Source organism: Mus musculus, chromosome 2, assembly GCF_000001635.26.
Source record: "Mus musculus strain C57BL/6J chromosome 2, GRCm38.p6 C57BL/6J".
NCBI classification, from domain to species: domain Eukaryota; kingdom Metazoa; phylum Chordata; class Mammalia; order Rodentia; family Muridae; genus Mus; species Mus musculus.
Genome location: NC_000068.7, coordinates 9,183,272 through 9,205,187, shown reverse-complemented (window position 1 = coordinate 9,205,187; position 21,916 = coordinate 9,183,272). Strand labels below are relative to the sequence as shown.

General features: G+C 37.8%; 1 long non-coding RNA gene across 1 annotated transcript; it reads right to left on the bottom strand.

Moving 5' to 3' along the window:
- Window positions 1-7,703: 7,703 nt before the first annotated feature.
- 1700061F12Rik (RIKEN cDNA 1700061F12 gene) lies at window positions 7,704-15,673 on the bottom strand. The gene is made up of 4 exons (NR_038180.1): window positions 15,541-15,673; window positions 14,781-14,889; window positions 11,479-11,757; window positions 7,704-8,065 (listed from the first exon to the last, which is right to left on the bottom strand). It is a non-coding gene; the product is annotated as an RIKEN cDNA 1700061F12 gene (long non-coding RNA).
- Between the last annotated feature and the right edge of the window lie 6,243 nt (window positions 15,674-21,916).

Genomic DNA, 21,916 nt, shown 5'->3' with positions numbered 1-21,916 from the left:
CTCCCTGAAAAGTTCTTTTCAAACTCAGAAACTAGTTTCCATTTCCACCCAACACAGGGGACTACTTGGAGGTATGAAGCTTATGACACAGTAACTACAACAGAAGGATATTATTAAACATGGGCATAAAATTTGATGTTTGAAGTTACTTCAGAATATTCTCTCATTTGAGTCCATCCAATAGATCCCACGGTTACCACATCTCTTGCCTTTCTTTCTGGTTTCTCTGCTCTATTTGCCAGGCCTGATTTAAAAAGAAATACAAAGCCTGCCATGATGGCTCAGAGGGTAAAGGAAATGCTGCTCATTGAAGTCTAGAGATTTGAATTCATCCTCTGAAACCACGGAAGGGTGAAAGTAGAGAATCAACTCTTCGAAGAAGTTCTCTGATCTGTGTGCTGTGACATATACTTCCACCGTGCATTCATGCATGAAACAGAATGAATGAATGAATGAATGAATGAGCGAATGAATGTATAATAAGAAAAAGAAGAAAATAAATGTAAGAAAAAGATTAAGAAAATGGTCTTAATAAGGTGCCTCACTTATTATTTAATGTACACAGCATTATTGGTGATTGTGGACAGTAAAGTGTCTTGTCCCAGGTCTTTATGCATGGGGTTTATATCTATCAGTACAACCATGGAAATGGAAAATATTTAGGAAAAGGAAACACAATAACTGGAGGCTCAAAAGATGGTTTACTGGTTAATAGTGCTTATTGGGCTTAAGGGATCTATCTAATACTTTCTTCTCAGTTTTACTGGAATGTTATGCAAATGGTGCACATAGGTGCATTCAGGTGACACACACACACAAACACAAACACTACTTAAGTAAATAAATCTTTAAAAAAGAAAAATAGTGTGTTATATATATATATGCTGAATGCATAGGTTTATGTATTTATTCTCTCATTTGAATCCGTCCATTGAGAGAATGACACAGTATAATTATCTATATATCTCTATGCAATACAATTTATAAGTAGTTTACAAGTGATATGAAATTTACAAGAAGCTGTGCAGAGTTCACATGCAAAGAAGTGCACACGTGAGCATCCACTGTGGATTTCACTGTGCTTGGAATTTTGGCATCATTTCCCCACTGATGCCAAGGGGAAACGATCCATGTCTTGAAGGAAAGAACTTAATTCTTACATTGAAAAACATGATCTCCATCATTAGTTGGTGACTATCAGGAACTCAGAAGAATGTGGAATGTGGAAAGAGTCTTGAAGTTCTTTTCAAGGGACAAGGCTAATGGTAAGCCCATTGTTAGCCATATGATCTTGAGCAAGACATTTCATCTTGGTAGATCTGCCTTCAATCTGAGAGGAGAGGAGTCCCATTCCCTCACAAGTTATAATGAGCGTGAGGCATAAAACATTGCGCTGGATCAAATCATAATAATAACTTCTGTTATCTACATATCTGGGATTTAGATAGTATCCCCTTACAAGCCCAAACAGCACGTTCACTGAAACTTTACATGTATAGTTCCAGTTTTATGCTCCTATGAATGGCCTTATCATTTAAAAATACTGAAATACTAGAAATAGAATTTCGCAGTTTATTTTTCTATTTTGTTGGTTTTACTTTTATGTATTAAACATTTTAAACTTTTTAAAAGTGAACTCTATAGAATGTGAGATCAAAATTCCCTTTCCGTATTTTATGGACCCCATCTTCTTGTGTAAAATTAAGAGGATAGAAATAGAGATGAAAATTTCTATGTTATTAACTCATAAGTGACTTCCAAGGTTATATCATTGAGAAAACCAAAAGGAAGTAAAATGCTTTCTGATCCTATTACTGTAGAGAAAAGCTGGGAGATATTTAAATTGTGTTCACCACAAATACATGCTTTTTCACACCCCATATTTATGCTTCACAAACTTCATGTGTAATATGAAACATTGACATCTAGTTACGTTTTTATTTAGTATTGTTCAAACAAAGATTTGTGCTCACATCCTAAAGAGCTAATTGCTAGTTTAAAGAGACATGTATTTCTTTGACATAATGGTAAGTGGAGCCATAAAGTTCTGTGCTAAGCTGAAAAGTCAATTATGATGTCAGAATAAGCTGTTTTAAATAAAAGGTAATTATAGAGATATTTCTCCATTTGTACAAATCAGTATTGATGTAGTTAAATTTTTTTTTTACATGTCTACTTGACATTTCTAGATGTATGTTACTGGGATCTTAGTTCTACTTTTAACAATACTGGGTAGGTTAAGTTTTCCTTCTTGTATCTCTTAAGCACCAAGGATAGATTTGACCTAGTGTTCTATAAACAAATTGCTATAGAATTTCAACTAGAAGAAAATATCCATGTGGCCCTGAAGCAATGTGAAAATATTTCTTTGTTGTTTTTTGTTTTTTTAATTTTTTTATTAGGCATTTTCCTCATTTACATTTTCAATGCTATCCCAGAGGTCCCCCATATCCACCCCCCCAATCCCCTACCCACCCACTCCCCCTTTTTGGCTCTGGCGTTCCCCTGTACTGGGGCATCTAAAGTTGGTAAGTCCAATGGGCCTCTCTTTGCAGTGATGGCCGACTAGGCCATCTTTTGATGCATATGCAGCTAGAGACAAGAGCTCCGGGGTACTGGTTAGTTCATATTGTTGTTCCACCTATAGGGTTGCAGTTCCCTTTAGCTCCTTGGGTAATATCTCTAGCTCCTGCATTGGGGGTCGTGTGACCCATCCAATAGCTGACTGTGATCATCCAATTCTGTATTTGCTAGGCCCCGGCATAGTCTCACAAGAGAGAGCTATATCTGGGTCCTTTCAGCAAAATTTTGCTAGTGTGTGCAATGGTGTCAGCGTTTGGAAGCTGATTATGGGATGGATCCCTGCATATGGCAATCACTAGATGGTCCATCTTTTTGTCACAGCTCCAAATTTTGTCTCTGTAACTCCTTCCATGGGTGTTTTGTTCCCATTTCTAGGAAGGGGTAAAGTGTCCACACTTTGGTCTTCCTTCTTCTTGAATTTCATGCATTTAGCAAGTTGTATCTTATATCTTGGGTATCCTAAGTTTCTGGGCTAATATCCACTTATCAGTGAGTACATATTGTGTGAGTTCCTTTGTGATTGGGTTACCTCACTCAGGATGATGCCCTCCAGGTCCATCCATTTGCCTAGGAATTTCATAAATTCATTTTTTAATAGCTGAGTAGTATTCCATTGTGTAAATGTACCACATTTTCTGTATCCACTCCTCTGTTGAGGGGCATCTGGGTTCTTTCCAGCTTCTGGCTATTATAAATAAGGCTGCTATGAACATAGTGGAGCATGTGTCCTTCTTACCGGTTGGGATATCTTCTGGATATATGCCCAGGAGAGGTATTGCTGGATCCTCCGGTAGTACTATGTGAAAATGTGTTTTATGATCACATAGATGGTATATCTTGGTTCTTTGCAAATGTCAGTGATAAAGACTAATTATTCTGAATCTCTATTCTTTGTAGTTCCTGAAACATTTCAGAAAAACTAAAATGAGTGGGGTAAATGTCTTAATTTGGGCCATGATCATAATCTCCTCAGTTGGGTATGTGGCAGGTAGGCTGCCATGGTTTATTGAGAAAGTAACATGAAAAGGGAAAATTACTTATTTTTAAATTTAATTTATAGGCTCAGCTTTGAGACTGGCCAGAGCTATTTTGCTTTATGGATCAACAAATGAGAGCAGTTAATTTGTATTACATGGCCAAATTACTATGAACTCACCATAGGTAGAATACACAATTTAATTCTAATGGTGAATGACAAACTATCTTTCTACCATGATTCTTCAGTAACAGAGGAAAACTGAAAAATAGGAAGCATGAAAGAAAATAATGAAGACTAGTCTGAATAGGGTCATGCATTCATTGAAAGGTAGTTCATAGTAAATAACTAGGACATAATAAACCATTTAAAATAAAGATATAACAATTAATGGGAGTTCATCTTATTGCAAGCCACATGTTAGCACTTATAACTTTCAAATAAGCTCTTTTCTCAAATAAATAACTTTGTATAGCCACTGTGTTTGAAGTAAAATTTTAGTGTTGGTGGATGATATTAAATAGTTCTTATATTTTATGTCAGAAAAACATAAAATAACACAAATAAGTGTGTTGGGTATCATTGCCATTTACAATTAATATCTATAGCTAGTATCTTTTAGGTACTTGGTGTACAGTTGTTTGTGTGTGTGTGTTTCCATTTTGATGGTAGTAGTTTCAGGTTTGATATGGTTCTTCTTCTATGAAAGTGAGCACACAGAACATGACAAGCAACAGTGAATTCAAGCTAAGGTCAAGTGGACACCTCTAGTTCGTTTGGAAAGTTAGTTCTGCCTATAATGTTTGGCTGGGGCACACAGCTGAAAGGATGTTCTTCAAAAGCCAGCACACGAAAGACTGCTTTCCTGAAAGATGAAAGGATGTCTTGCTAAATCAAACAGTGGAAGGACTCTTGATGAAGGAGTTCAAATATGACCCTGCAGATAGTAGGAGGCAGGCACTGAGTTTTGATTTGGTTTGGTCCTCCTTGTTCTTCTTCGATAAAGACACACATGTATTGGTTCACCTTACATAGTGTTGTTGAGCTCAACTTGTGATAATGCCACCATTGAGAGAAACACACCCACGAACTGCTTGTGAGTTTCCTGTGGCAGCTTGTCGCTCCTGGGGCCTCACCTTAGGCCAGATGACAAGCTTGGTGCTTTCTTCAAAATTGAACTACAGCTGCCTCGTATCTGATTGCTGATAGGATAGGACTGTAGCTGCTGTTTCATGCCTGTTGTCTGCCTCCGTAGAGCATTGCTCTGAAGCTGCTAAGTTGTGCTTGGTGTTTGCTATGGGACTGAACTGCTACCCAAGAAGATGGAACTCATTCACAAAGAACTATTGCTTAACAGGTTCACATCCCCCATATCCTAATAACTCTTTACTTCCACTACCTCTGCTGGTTGCTGGGCTGGAGAAGTTGAACCTTTATTAAAAGTAGGTTGTAAAATATTAGGGCCTACATTAAGGACTGGTTTAATTTAGTACCATGACAAGAGATGTGAATAGTCTAAAGGAAAAGAAAATACATGAACTAAAGTAATAATAAATGAAGCCCAGGAGAAGGAAGGGATTGCTAGAAACTGCCAACTAATAAGAGTGAAACCTGGAAGGTTCTGGAAGGAGATAGCTCGGTGGCTTCTCTCCTCACAGGCTGGAACTCCACTGTGGATGAACTTTAGATTCACTGGAGACAGGTATTAAAGTATCCAGCCATAAACAGAATAGGTGAGACCAGATGTATGGGGAAGCACAAAGATACTGAAAAGTTAGCTCAGTGTGGAAGAAGAGACACGAGCAGTGTACAGCATCAGGGCATATCAAATTTTATTTTGTAAATCATAGAGACAGATTCTGTGTGTTAGTTATCTCCTTAAGCATCCCCACCGGCTTGTTAGTAGCTCCGAATGAATCACCCTGAATATAGCTTTCATGTTGACTTTTGCTGTGTGGTTTATATCTTAGTGTGATGTGAAAATCAAGAGTCAAATCCCAGTGTCTTAAGGAATGCCTTGCAGCCTGGCACCAGCAGAAGCAACCAGTGGTTGGAACTTCTAACCCTGGGACACCCTATTTCTTTTAATGCTGTAAATTCTTAGCTAGACCCAAGGGTCCCACTATGAGTCTCTCTCTTCTTCTATCTTTGATATTGTAATTTAATTACAGTATCTCTTCCATCCCTTCCATCCCCCAAGACCTCCATTTATGCCTTTTTGCTCTCCTTCACATTCACAGCCTCTTATTTTTCACATTCATTTTTATTGCACACATATTTGTATGAATAAATATTTCTAAATGTAACCTGTTGAGTCCATATAATGTTATTTGTTGCTGTGACCACGTTTCTAATAAGAAAAAGCCTAACAGAGTATTTTGGATCACTGCCTGAGGATCTGTTAGTTATAGGAATCTTGAGAGAGCAGTAATGGTAGGTGGCTGATTTTGTTGAGCCTCCAAGAAGCATTTAGGCGACAGGAAGTGAAGCTAGGCTATAAAACATTAAGGTCTGCCTTCGGTCATACTCCTTCCAGTGTGGCTCTGCCTTCTAAAACATCCACAACCTTCTACAAGAATAAAACCAGTTGAGGACCAGGTATTCACACACACACACACACACACATACACTCTCACACACACACACACACACACACACACACACACACACACGAATCTATGTGGGACATTCCTTTTCAAGTGACAGCAGGTTCTTCTGGAAAATTAATGCTTTAATTTCCATTCTGTGGCTACTGTTTCTGTGTTCCAATTTTTGTGGCACTTATTTGCTTATTGGATTTTTAGAAAATGAATGGATATACCTTGAGTTTAAAACTCAAATAAACCTTGCTAATATCATTTCTTTGAAATACAAATTGAGTTTGCTCATGACCTTTAGTTACTACTAGCACTTATATAAATTCCTTAAATTTTTTTCAATCCCTTGTGCCCATCCACAAAAACTTAAAATTATTATAATGCCTTTATGGAGTTAGTTCTTAGATCGACTGTGATAATTTACATATAGATAGAGTACCTAAATTTCACTAAATAGTACTAGGTCTTATTTTGATTGTGAGCATTTATAAAGTCCATTATTGAAAACATCTTTACAAGATTGAATTGACTAATATTTAGATTAAATTAGTATTAAAATACATAAAGTGTAAATAATAAAAAAGATATAAATGCTACTTTGTAAAAGCTACTTAAATTAATGTAGCAATATTTAAATGTGTTTTTGTTTTTGAGATAAGGATTGGGGTCTCTGGTTAGTTTTAACTGTAAATTTGACATACTACATAGGATCATCTGGAAGAGAGGACAAATGTCTTAATGAGGACATTTGTAGGTCAGGTTGGTTTGTGGGTATGTATTTGGAGACTTTTCTTTATCATTTATTGATGTAGCAAGACCTAGAATATATTTTGGGTGCTATCACTCACTAGGCTATCAGAACTGTGGAGAGTGAAGAAGTCTAGCAACCTGTTCACTTCCTCTCTACTCTTCATTGTAGAAAGGATGTAACTGGCTGTTCGTGTTCCTGCCTTGACTTCGCAGAAGTGATAGACTACAGCCTGGAACCATAAGCCGAATGAATTTGCTCCTTCTCCCTAGGTTTGTTATTGTTCAGGTATTTTATCACAACCACAGAAATGATCTTAGGCCAAAGTTGATTGTAGTTTTGAATGAGTTTTGGGATTTAGAAGGAGCCCCAAAGTCGGAATTTAGAGTTATTTCTTAAGATCTTGACTTGTAATGCATAAGTGAATTTTATTAGATTTTATTATCATCAGTTGTGAGAAGGAGGTTTGGATTGAATAATCATAAGAAACCCAATGCTATGCCTCAATACAATACTGATATTTTCATTAAAAATTTCATTAAAATTTCCATTAAAACATTCTTAATGAAATTATTTTATAATCATGTTCCTATTACATATCTGATTTATTTATCAAATTCATTACTTAAATTAATCCAAATACTCAAGGCAGTAATTTCTTTATTTCAAAAACAAACAAACAAACAAACAATTTATCTGGCAGGACATTGAAATATTTACTGGAAAAATATTTAGATATATTCCCATTTATTGCTACAGGGGAAAAATCTTGGTATTTGTTTCCATTGAATATATCTTTTAACTGTGCCATCATGTTCCTTTTATTACAGGGATAAGACAAAACAAAGCCAAGGTTGTAAGATCCAATGAAAGAGTCAGGAACAGGGAGACACTGGAAGTCTTGCCAGAGAAATTACTGTGGTAGATCTGCAAGCTGATCTCTAGACTTGGGTTGTTCAGATGAACGCAGATAAACTTCAGAGAAATGTCTGCACTTTATAGCTTTATCTGAAACACTCCAAACATTGGCATTTCTCCCATTCGGCTCTCTAGTTTTTCCTAATGAGAGACTCTGAGACTCATGCTCTTCATCACTACCACAAACTTCTGCTGTTCAGTTGTGCAATCCTGACAGAAAGCACATGCTGCATCGTTCTGTGCCTGTTAAAATGAAAGACAAATGACTTGTTTGAGCATGTCTGTCTGTCCTCCCTCAGATCCTACCTCCAGTCACCCAGTGGATGCCCAAATTCTACACCAAGTAGTTTTAAGTATGAAGTAGTATTTATTTAAATGTAACAAATCACAGTTATATCTAATGATGTGTACAAAACAATTTTATGCAATAGCTATATGGAATGGAGTGGTTGAATCAAGCATGCGACATGTCCCTCTTCATGAGAACATATTATTTATTTCTCTCATCTTAATTGATATTTGTCACTTTTGATCCTCATCTCTTAATTCCCCTAACCCAGGTCTTTGAAAACATGTCTGTACTTTCTGATTCTATAAGTTGGCTTTGTATTCCATGCATGGACAAGGATATGCATTTATTTTTCAGTGTCTGGCTTATTATACAGTGTTTTCCAGGTCCATCAATGACTGATGGAATTTACTACTTGTTGGATGGTGGTCAGAGGATGAGCTCTGATGATATTTTTTCGTTTGTTTGTTGTTTGTTGTTGTTGTCATCGTGGTTGTTTTTCTTTCTTCTTTTCTTCTTTCCTCCCTCCCTCCCTCCCTCCCTCTTTCTTTCTTCCTTCCTTCCTTCCTTTCTTTCTTTCTTTCTTTCTTTCTTTCTTTCTTTCTTTCTTTCTTTCCTTCTCTTCTTTCTTTCTTTCTTTCTTTCTTTCTTTCTTTCTTTCTTTCTTTCTTCCTTCCTTCCTTCCTTCCTTTCTTTCTTTCTTTCTTTCTTTCTTTCTTTCTTTCTTTCTTTCTTTCTTTCCTTCTCTTCTTTCTTTCTTTCTTTCTTTCTTTCTTTCTTTCTTTCTTTCTTTCTTTCCTTCTCTTCTTTCTTTCTTTCTTTCTTTCTTTCCTTCTCTTCTTTCTTTCTTTCTTTCTTTCTTTCTTTCTTTCTTTCTTTCTTTCTTTCTTTCATTCTTCTTGCATGTAGAAGAGAAGCTGGCTCTTGAGCTTCTACGGAATTCTCCCTTAGCAGCCTCATGAGTATCAGCACTGCAGTTATGGTTATGCACTACTAAGTTCAGATAACAGGACCATGGGGATGCCAACTCAAGTCCTCACACATGAAGCAAGTGCTTTATCCCATGAGTTTATCTCCCTACCCCTGATTGCCTTCTTTTAAAGGGTTGCATAATAGCTCTTTATGTAAAGGTGCCATATTATCTGTGCCTATGCATCCTCTGATAAAAAAAATAATTTGCATCTCTGCCTTGGCTACAGTGAATGATACTGGAGTTAGCATGGTAGAGAATCTGCTTTTAATATAATGGGTTTGAATCCTTGGTACTTTGAATCCTTGATACATCCTAGATGGAGGATTGCTGCATTTAAATTTGTTCTGACAGCACTATTCTCAAAACACCCCATTGTTCCTGTTACCCAATGTTTTCTCTCAGTGCAATGAATAACAACCCCAGCTTGTTTAACTATAAGATTGTTCCTGGTAATGGTATCTTCAGAACCCACATTAAAAAAAAAGCCTGTTGTCAAGATAGATGCTCTCAGCCAACCATTGAACTGGACACAGGGTTCCCAATGGAGAAGCTACAGAAAGGAGCTGAAGGAGTTTGTAACCCCATGGGAGGAACAACAATATGAACCAACCACTACCCCCAGAGCTTCCAGGGACTAAACAGCCCAGGAAAGAGTTCACATGGAGGGACCCATGGCTCCAGCTGCACATGTAGCAGAGGATGACATTGTCAGTCATCAATGGAAGGAGAGGTCCTTGGTCCTGTGAAGACTCTATGCCCCAGTGTAGGAGAATGCCAGGGCCAGGAAGTGGGAGTGGGTAAATTGGTGGGCAGGGGGAGGGGGAAGGAGAGAGGGGGATGATGTTTTCTTTTGGAGGGGAAATCAAGAAAGGGGATAACATTTGAAATGTAAATGAAGAAAACATCTAATAATAATAATAATGATAATGATAATAATAATAATAATAATAATCCTTGTCACAATGTGGAATTCCACATGGGAATTCCAGCACATGGAAGGAAGGCAGGGACAGCCATGTCCTAGCAAGCTACTTTACTCTACTTGATGAGTTCTAGGCCAGTTAGAGGTCCTGTCTAAACAAACAGAAATGGCACCTGAGAGCCATTTCATCTACCCAGACATACACACATCTTTATACGTGTACTCATGTGCATGTGAACACATACAGTATACATTTGTACATGTGTGCATGTGCACACGTGCTAACATGCGCACATGCACACGCACATGCACACACACAGAGAGAAAAATGCAACTAGCAGGAAAGTAATTTTTAAGACAATAAGGTAAGAGAATAAAAATGTTTTTCCTAAGGAAATAAAATTTAATCCATTAAAATAATATTAAAGGTTATAAAAATGCAACTTCTTAAACCAGTGCATGTAACTGGAGATAAGTCTACCATTAAAAGATATCTCTGCTCTGAATAAATAATGACCAAATGTAGCTAATGAGGATTAGGGCCCTGACAACTGGATTCATATTTGAAGAAGTACGCAGATTTGTCATTCATTAAGTAGAAATTATGACAGACACTTCCCCACACTCTTTAGTGATGATAAAGGATGATGTCTGGTTCAGCTCTAGTAAGAAGCGCAGGTATGTTGTCTTACGATTAGCAAGTGAGAATAGGAGCCTGCATGTAGGAGCCTAATTAGAAATCTCTATAAAGCACTTTGAAGATGAAAAGAACTCGCAAATTCTAAAGAATAGTAAAATTTCCAGAATTTTTCTTAGTTCTTTTGTGAATGAGAGGGAGAGAGAGAGAGAGATTGCTAATTTTGAGCTAAAAATGCAAGAGCATATTTTGCTTGATTTTGAAGTTTACTTTTTATTTTAAATCTAAATATGACAAAAAAGCTAAAAGAAACACAGGACAACTTTTGTACCTTACATAAATGCATTATAGTAGGTTTCTAGACAGAGCATTCATGTGGGAAACTCCAACTACTATTGTTTCCTATTCTACGTTTCTTCATTCTTTTTCCAGAGTTGGGTATAGATACCAGGGCTGATCCACCACTTTGCTATTCTCAGCTGAGTTCTCAACATTTGTAACTTCAGTTCGATCCTTGGGACTCATATGGAGGAAAGGGAAGCTAACTCCTGCAGATTGCCCTCTGATCTCCCCATACACATGGGGCTAGCACACACAATTACTTAATTGATTGTAGTAATATTCCACTTCATTTGTCCAGATTTCAGAACCATGTGATTTTCCTGGATATTCTTACACCAGCCAAAAGTAAAGCAATGAAAGAAAAGATTAAACCTATAGACATTTCAAGCATATAAAAGCACCTTGGTGGTTTTTTCTATTTCTCACTGTTGTCATGTTTCTAAATGTGCTGAATTAGTAGGTCTGATGTCCTCATGTACCAGAGAAAACTCACCTTCAAATTCTAGCCAACTCTCTCAAAGATGACTTCGAGTTTTTTAAAGCAGCAATCCAGAAGGTAATGTGGAAGATGCTTTCTTGTGGAAATAACCGTTTCAAAGATCACACACAGCCTGCTGTTGGTAGGCCGGCAGCATCCACCTATGGAGATCATAACTCACCAGCAAATTGCAAGAGGTGCGCCAAGCATTTATCTTCATGACTTGAAAACTGGCTTTGAAACTGCAAGCAAAGATCTTCACTTCATACACATGCGCTTTGATTGACAGGTCACCTGACATGGGAAAGGAGAGGTGTGGAGTTCAGAGGCTGCGCAGAGAAGAGTTTTGCTTTCAGAATTGGCTTTCTTGGTGGTTGGAGCGCATGAGTTGTCATCTTTCCAAGAGCAAGGGGAGTTTGGTATCAAAGATGGTTCAGTAAAGCAGCCAATTGTGGTGGCCTTTCAAGGAGCAGAGACAGCAATTAGCTCGTAGAAACAGAATGCTGGAAAGCCCTGCTTGGTAGCTACAGCCTTTACTTGAGCTTCAGAGGTGAGCACATGGAAAGCACAGAGCTTGCATCAGTGAGTCTGCCAGGCTGTACAAAGTACACGGAGAAGACCAGGGGGTTGGATGGGCGTATGTATGCATTTCTAATAGAGTTTGAAATGTATTCTGCAAAACATCTTACATATCATGATAGACCAAAGTAATAAGGTTAGAAGAACACCTCCTATCTTTCTTTTACGAATTTATGTGCATTTATGATGTGTGCATAAAGAATATTTGTGCAAGGAGGAAGCTAGAGAAAGAATGTCTGCTGTGGGAAATAATAAAAAATAAAATGGAGCCTGCTATCTTTCTGTGGGGCTGGGCCATGCTTCTGCATTCCTGCTGCCATCAACTCTCTCCAGCTAGCCCCCACAGCATCTGGCTCTCTTGTCCAGGGAGCTGCTAGCACTTTTTCAGCCATCAACCCATGTAGTCAGCGATCACAGATTCCAGTAACTAAATGGAACAGCCAACCTCGAGGTTGCATATCACAATACCCAGTAGCCCCGTGAAATCAAGACTTTTAAAGCTTAATTAACCAATCAGGTTTATGTATTAATAAAATCACAATTTACAAGATGCCAATACAGTAATTTTAGAGCCAATTGATAATGATAAAAGCTTTACCCCAATATTTCTAATCTTGTGAAATCATAGCTATTTGAGTCTGGCAAATACCATGCGGGTTCACGTCTGCAGCCATCTTCTTTCTCCTCCTACCTGAAGACACTCCCTGTCTCTGTAACTCTTAGGTCCACTTTTCTTTTCCAATCACAGACCTCCTCTGCACTAATGTAATTGGAGAGGGAAAATCCTGCGACACATCACCATTTCTGTTTAAATAAATAATATTTTTTTCTCTCAAAATATAAATTGGGTTGAGGTGACAGGATTTGTTATGGATGGATAACCAGATGTCAATAAACATGATACAAACAGAACTCAGTTAGCAAATTTCTCCAGTGCATAGTGGGAATATGGACAGAGTGGAAAGATAGAAATTAGGCAAAGGCAAACATATTCTCGTAGAAAATGCATTCTATCATCTCAGCTTCTTGGGGACCTATGATAACAAATCACAACAAAATATAGTGTTATTCTCCCATGAAGTGATTCCAATTTGATAAAACAGTTTCCCAAACCTTTGACAGGAGCTGGATGTCTTCAGAAAGCAAACTTCAAAGGATATAATCAACATAAATTGCTTTCTAACTTAGTAACTGATTAGAAAAGCCACTCAGTAGATAGCAACAACTTTGTATGTCTCTTGGTATTTCTTAACATTTGCTATTCTCAAGAATGAAAATATCATCTAAGTCCCACTGTTACATTGAATCACTTTGCTTTCTAATATTTTATTAGAAGTAGTCATTAACTAAGGCATAATAGTTTTATTTTGTTATCCTGTTAATGAGTATCTGTCTATGTGTATGTATATTTAAGAATATTTCACTCTGTAGTCATTTCACTGTCAGGTACAGCTACATGAAAACAAACATAAATTTCCCTTAAGAAATGTTTGGGTTTATTTAAAAGTCCTCTTGTTTTCTGAGTGGGGTCAAGAGATAGAACATATATTTTTGAAAGCAGTATTGGATTAAATAGTTATCCAAGACATACAATACAACTTTGGGATAGTATATTTTCTACTGTGGAAATATTACCAATTGGGGATTCATATTCCTTGAATATGTAAATACAGAGGAATATTCTAATACTCCATTCAGTGTTTTGTTTCAAGCTAGCACAGCAATTTAATAAGAAAGTTTTTTTTAAGAGATTTATTGTTAATGCTTTTAAATTATGTGTTTCTCTCTGTGTGTGTATGGGTATGTTAGTGTCTGTAGAAGCTGGAAGACAACACTGAAATCCTGGGGCAGAACTTATAGGTGGATATGTGCCCCTTGATGTGGTTTCTGGAAATGAATGCAGGTCAGGTCCTCTGCAAGGGCAATATGTGCTCTTAGCTGTGGAGCCATCTTTCCAGCCCATGATGGGGTTGTCTGATTGCCTTACTTGTCCAATATGTCTTTCTCAATTGATTGGATTTTGGAGTTCTGAAATGTGTGTCTGAAACACATGTGTCTTTATAGAACCCACTCTGCCTTCTAGGGAAGGTTCATCATAAGATTGATGTTTATTTTCTAGAGATAATATATTGCTTTACTTATGTCCATTAGGACCTGATATCATAGTTACAAAGATTAAAGTGTAGTGGGTAGAATAGCATCCAGATTTATTATTTTCCAAACAATGCAGGAATAGAAAGGTTAATGATATGACTTTACGCTGACAATAGATGATAACTGAAAATTTAAAAAAATGTAAAACCCCTGTTACAAGGTTTTGAAAAGAAATCAACAGCAGGCAAAGTGAGGGGACCGAGTCATTAAAAAGGGGATTCATATTGGAATATAACATTTATAGCTCTAAGACTGGTCTCCAGTCTTCATACTGATCATTTTGAACTCACTGAAAGAGTTCAATTTTGAACTTAATTTGGACTCAAGGTGTCCAAAATGTAGAATTCAGGATACCCATGAGATCTGGAAATGAAAGTGAGAAATTAAAAAAAAAAAAGGAAATAGTGGTCTCATTTGAACATTTGCATAGATGTTCAGCAGATCTTTAGAGAGTGCTGTACATCCATGGGAAAACAAAGGAGATGAGAGGGATACAACAGGTGCTTCATTTGTAGTTCAAATGTTAAGATGACTGTCATGGTTTTAACTTCAGCACCACAGCAGAAGTGTCAAGAATTACTCACGAAAGCGCAGGTCAAGATGAGAGCCTGTGTCCTGTCAAGTTGAAATGGCTTGGCAAACACTTTAGGAACTCACTGAACACTCAGAATTATTTTTCCTCAGGAATAAGGTCTAGGAATTAAGGAATTTTGGAATGAAAGTAAAGTCAACACAAATTCACACGAGCATAGTTAAGACCATCTTCAAGTACATGGGGTATACTCAGAAATTAAATTCCATCTAGAACAAAATCATCCACTCCAATGAAGATTCTACAGTCTCTACAATTGGAAATTCCTGGAGGATTTACCTACAATAAGACTAGAGACTAAAAGTCATTTGTCATGTATTTGGAAATTGTTCTCTCTATAGAAGAGAAAAATACATTGCTATAAGTAGACTCTAAGGAAATGAGTATGATAGAATGAGAGGATATGACTTTTAAAGAACTAAAGGAAACAAAATTATAATGAATGGACAGATGAGGACTCCCAACAAATTAAAAAAAAAATAGAAAAAAATCCTCAAAGGATATTTCCTAAGAATTCCTTACTAGGGGGAAGGGAGCTGTTTCAGAGGATAAGAGCATTGACTGCTCTTCCAAAAAACTCAAGTTCAGTTCCCAGCTCCCACAGGCAGCTCAACCTTCCAGCAACTCCAGTTCCAGGGAAGCCAACACCCTCTCCTGGACTCTGAGCCATAAACCTATGTGCACATACTCACCCTGCAACATACACACATCTTAAATTGTAAAAATTAAAATAAATTGAAAATGAATAATACCTGGGGATAGAGAGCCCAGTGATGAAGGGCTCTTATTGCTACTCCAGCAGCTACGCAGATGACTCACAGCCATCTGTAACTTCAGTCAGGGATCTCAACCTTGGCACACTCATCCTAGGTTAACTCTTTGTTCTAAGATTCCATTCATCACAATGAAGAATCTGTAAGAGAGTTTCTGAACACTACGCATCACATGCCAGACTGCACATATCTTCAAATATCTCATAAAAAAAAAAGGTAGAGTTTGGCAACATTTCTCATGGCTAAGAATTCTTAATTCAGATCACTCCGACTCTCACTTCTCCTGCAATCAGTTAGAAAGAATGAGCATTCCTTGGATTGTGAACAGGTGCTTCTATGATCAAATACATAGGTGTAGTTGATTTGCTACTTTAATAAAACCATAAGTTGTATGTTATGCATAGTTTGGGAGGTTTGCAAAGAGTTTGACCATCTTCATGGTTCTTCACAGACTTTTCCATTGGTTAAGCACAGCTTTGGTTAATTCCAGTAACTTGCCAAAGAGAAACTAACTTTGTATCTCTTTAAGCACCACATCTCGTCTTTATTCCTAGTCTTTCAAACCATGACTACTGCATGACACAAACTCCATTCAAAGTGTGTTCATACAGCCCTCTCTTAGGCACACAACAGCCAGGGTCTCCCTGAGATTAGCTGGGATCATCACAGCAGAGATTGTTGATTGTTGACATTCCTTCATGGAAGAAAGGTTGGGCAGAATCCCTGCACCCTCATCTTAGGTTCCAGCTGCTCCTCCAAGCCATTTGCATTCAATTCTGCCCTAATTGCAGGTGGCCCTAGGCTCTCAGAAGGTGCTAGGTAATATATGCTAGGGAAGGCAAGGAAACAGGTTTCACTCATGTAACCATGGGGTCACATGCTGGGCTTAGAGTTTCCAGGGAGTTCTCTTTTGGGTCATCCACACTCCTGTGGACAATCTTACATTGTTTCCATGTAACACCCAGATCTTGCAGGTAAGCCCCCTGAGAACTATCTACCTGTGAGTGAATAGTCTGTTCTATTGAGAGTTCCCAAGACTGTTTAAAAAGTGAGCGTCAGGATGCGGTCTGTTCAGTTCAGAAAAGAAAAGATGAGAATAAATGGAAATGTATTCAAATGCATAAAATATTAAGGGAAATACAACTTTGCACATCATAGTATTAACATGACCCTTTATTGTTGGAATTAATTAGAGTGGAGCAGAGTGCTATGCTATGTTGTGGAGATAGCTTGATCCTACATTACTGTCTTGGTTTAAGCTAACCTCTTTTCTAGACTGCTAGGATAATTGATGATCTGTCTCAGCTTACTTGTCTCTAGATCTGTCTCAGTTTACTTGTCTCTGGATAGAAACTTGTCTCTAGATAGAAACTTGTCTCTAGATAGAGACAAGTGCCGTAAATATCTTAGAAAAAAGCATAAAAAATTAGTGTGAAAAACTACATTCCATTACACGATTCCAAGCATCCTGTAAGTCTTTGTATTGGAGTTTGTGAAATACATTATTTTTTAATCTAATATTTGTTTTAGCTGTTTTACAAGCTCCTAAAAAAGTAGTAGTCAAGTCTATCCTTTACTTGACTAAATATTAAATTAAAATGTTATGATTAAAAAGTTGTATTGTATTTCAAAACTTGTGATTCCTTCATTAATGTTAAGTATAAAACAGCAGCAAGGGTACTTTTCTAGGACAATAGGTCAGATCTGAGGACCGTTCTGTTTTTTTCATCATGGTGCAGTTTTGAGACCGTGTGAAAGGCCTGGGGTTCTTCTACAACTGGTGAAGCAGGCAGGGTTTCCTGGACATGATTTATATACAAGCTGGCTATTCTGAAAGTAGGGCAGCTCCTATCATAGGCTTCATCTACTTTGTACTTTAAACATGGTCCTGATGTTAGTGTTCTTGCATCAAAGATTTGCTTTGGGCTTTCCAATGAATGAGAATACATATAGATGGATGCCCTCAGAATTTCAACTTCAAAAATAAATGCTAAATTGATGAATGTGTATGTGTGTGTGTGTGTGTGTGTGTGAGAGAGAGAGAGAGAGAGAGAGAGAGAGAGAGAGAGACTAGATTCAGAGAAATTGAAAACAGCAGGAAGTAATAAACAAGATATGTTTACTTATTTTTCCCTTTGATATTGGAAGTTTTGAAATGCAAATGAGAAAGATTAAGGAAATGTCTACAGGTTGAATTAGCTGGGAAATTTTTTTTTCCTGAGTCTTGGGAATAATCATTTCTGTTTTGGTAAAGATATGACTGATCTTTAAAAAAAATAAGATGCAGAAGAATTTAGAATTATACAAATGTATTAGAAATAAAACTTTCTCAGGTAGGAATTCAAATTTTCATACTGCTCCAGGGGAAGATATTGAAAAGCAATCTTGTTTTCTTTAAAGTGTGAGATTTAAGTGGAACGTTGAATTTTCTCATTTAGTATATTGTTCCAGTTTTGTCTTGTGCAAAAAATATTGCTGAGTAACTCAAGTCCCAGATGCAAAAGATTTCATTATATTTAAAACACTTCATTTCTCATTTTTGTATCTAGTAACAGTTGTTTCTGTGTGAGAGCGTATGCTTTTGATTCACACTTGATTCATCCTAATTTTAATTAATTCACCATCATGTGAGCATTTACTAGAGAAGTATTTTGTGATTGATGTATTATGGTCAATTTATACTTGGAATAAGAAAAAAGCCAATTTATGATATTTATTTAAAAGAATGTTTCTACTTTGCAAGTCCATTCCATTAAGCTTGCATTAATGCATGTGAACGGGTAGTAAAGCAAGCATCTGACTTCTCGCAATGTAACATTTCAAAGCATGGGAATGGTTCTTAGTATGATACCTGGTTTTTATTGTATTAATCCAAGCTAACAAAGAATAAATAAGTGAAGTGGGGCTAGCTCATAAACATGTTAAGATTGAAGTTCCTTTCAGTTTGCTTTCACCATTTAACTATGAGGTCAGCTAGGGGGTAAAGTCAGGAAATTCCTAGCTAAATGCCTGTTCACCACGCCTGCCTTCATTTGATGTAGATCTGAGGGTATTTTGTCAACATTCAATGGAGATGAATTATACTGCTTTTAAAAGAAGTCCATCTTCAGCCTCACCTTCTTAGGACATTACTGAGAATAATTTATTTTGATTTTTTCATTATAGTTTGACTCACAGTCAAGTCTCTGTTCCTATTGTTTTTGGTCCCAAATAAGTTACTCATTTGAAAGGGAATGTGTGTGCTCATGAGCACACGTACATGCTCCTTTGCGTATGTATGTGTATGTGTTGAGATTCAATGTAATTTGAGATTAAACTTGGCTCTTTTCCTAGAAGTCCCTACAAGTCATCAGTATAATTTCTTCTGTCATTGACAACATTCTTGGCTAAGCTCAGGGTTTGGGTTTGTTTTCTTTTCACAGGAAAATTGGTGAATACTTTCTGTGCCTTAAATTAATTAGCTAGTCTGAGAATGAGTTTCTGGCAACAGTTGCTTTCACTCTCAGGTTCTTTATTCAGAGTAGAAAGAGTTAGTTGCATTCCTAATATCAGAAACAAATATTAAAGTGTCAGAGATCTTTTATTTATAGAGGCCATTGCCAGTATAGTCATAGGAGACAGAAGTCTAGCTTGGGAATGAACTTGTTTTGGGTTTGATCTCCAGAATTGAATAAAGCTGCCATGGCAGATGGAGTGGGAGCTGTGAACCCAGGGTTTGGGTGGTGGAGGAAATGGAGCAGAAGTTCAACATCATCTTTGTTTGTATAAAAAGTTTGAGGCTTTATATAAGTGTGTGTGTGTGTGTGTGTGTGTGTGTGTGCATAAAATAAGATCTTGCAAGGCACAGGAAGGAACTGCTTGTCTGTGGCTACCTGCACCCATCTTGTACTCATGAATTCTTGTGGCAGAGTATAAACATAGAAGATATATTAAAACTTTCATTATGAAAAGGAAAAAGTTCATGAGGCCTGGTTAGATTTCTTAAGGATTAGAGGAGCTTAGGCTGTGGAGAGTTTGTCTGTGCTTTCTTCATATGAAAAGTCAGCCATTAATGTATATCCATCTAATGAAAGCAATAAGCCAATACTACAGCAAAAATTATTAAATGTATAAGGAAAGAAATGTACTGGTGTCAGGGAGTTGGCCCAGTGGGTCAAAATGAGTGCTTGAGTTTGGATCTCCAGCAACATTCACATAAAAAGCTAGGTGTGGCAGGCTGGACCTGAAACTCCAGAGATGGGTAAGAGTGGGGAAAGGTGGACCTCAGGGATTTTCAGGCCAGCCAGCATGTCTGACACAGCCAGCTTCATGTTCACTGAGAATTCCTGTGTAACAAAATAAGGGAGGAAACTCAGAAAGTCCCCTGACATCTCTCATTGTCTGCCTCCCTCCCTCCCTCCCTCCCTCCCTCCCTCCCTCCCTCCCTCCCTTCCTCCCTCCCTCCCTCCCTCCCTCCCCCCTCCCTCCCCCTCTTTCTCTGAATGTATGTGTGTGTGTGTGTGTGTGTGTGTGTGTGTGTGTGAGAGAGAGAGAGAGAGAGAGAGAGAGAGAGAACAAAACAAGCTTATGACCTCGTAATAACCAGGTGAAATTTGTTCTCTAAGGTCACAATAAGATTTATATGTCAGTCTTTGCAAATACTATGCATTTTTTACATGTATCACTTTTTAAAAATGAAGGTGCTATTCTGGGCCACTTGGAGAGTGGTCAGTCACTAGGTTTACACAGGCCATACTTTAAGGAATCAGCTTCAAGCTGGGTGACAGAATTACATTGTGCCACAATCGCAGAGTAAGGCTCACCCTTGAGATTTTTGCATAAGTCATTTATAGCAGATTAGCTTTGCTAAAAAAAAAATAAAATAAAAAAACTGCTCATTTCAAGTTTCAAGAAAATAAAATAGGGGAAATACCTCAACTGTTAAATGTCTTCAAAGCTTACTGTGAGGGAAGCTATGATCACTTGACAAGAACCTCTGGCAAACCTGACTCTGAGGAGAGGTCATGGACTTGAGCACTCACTTCCTTTCCTCAGTGGACTTCTAGCAAATTTCTGGGGACAAAAGAAGAAATGACATTCAGTTGAAATGTATCCAGTGTTCTGTTAAGTCACGAACCCACCAACCATGGTTCTTCATTGGCAAGCGTTGGAACTTGGTTGTGCAATGTCACAGAGATAGCACATTGTGGTTTGTGTGTTTGTCACGCATTTGCACAACCCAACCTGCTGTCAGACCCTTAGACACTGTTCTCAGTGTTGACAGAGAGAAGATAGCATATATATCCTATTAGTTCAAAGCCAAGTTGACAGGTAGGCCTGTTCATGAAGAACAGTGGGGACCGCAAGTTCACACCTTCCTTGTGAGATCAAGGCTAGCCTGCCAAACTCATGAGACCTGGCTCAAAATGGGAAAGAGAATGCAGCACCATGAAGAACACTTGTCTGTAACATGTGAGGCTTCATGCTCAGTGCCACCCACCAAAGCAAGAGCAACAATGAAAAAAGGACAAAAACGAGAAAACAACGGACAATGTGAAAACAACCCTTTTCCTTCAGGGAGGCCTTGTAATACTCAATCATTTTCTTAGACTCCCTCGGGTATATTGGGGAGGACTAGTTCAGTGCTCCATGTCTACACAGGTATGGTGAAGCTGTCAGTTATGGTGTACAGTCACCATGTCCATACAGGTAGGGTGAACAAGCCAGCTCTTATTGCATGCAGGTGCGTGTTCCTTTTCCAGAACCATTCATCAGTGGGTTTTTCCTCAATGATGTGACTCAATACCAGAGAGTTGTTCGTCTGTAGCTCACCTCCCTGCTAAAGCTTTTGAACCAAATTACATTTGTAAGAGGTCATGCTCTCTCTTGGGAAATAAAGCATCATGCATCCGTTTGCATCACCTACCATCTTCCTAGCTCATAGCAAGCTTATATTTAACAGGTGACGACAGCTCAGCCATCATTAGCTTGCTTTTACCAGAACAGTGGCATGACGGGAGCGTCAGTCAAGTTAAGGTCAAGTTTCTGGAAGATCTCTGCTCTCCATGTCTCCCCTCCTCTACTTGCTCCCTTGCTTGTTTGGAATCAAACCCTGGGCTTTATGCATGTTACTCGAAAGTTCTGTGACTAAATTTCTTGGCCATCCCTGAGCATCTACAGTTAAGTAGAGTCACAGTGTTAGAAAATTTGAGAGGACCATTCTGTCCTATTTTGTCAAATCATCTTGCATATATAGTATGATAACTCATGCTTGTAACTGAAATTTTATACATCAATTTGACAAATTAGTTTAGTCTCATGATTTCAGGGCTAAATTAAGGTTTTAATAAATATCACTGAAGTCATGTTAAACACA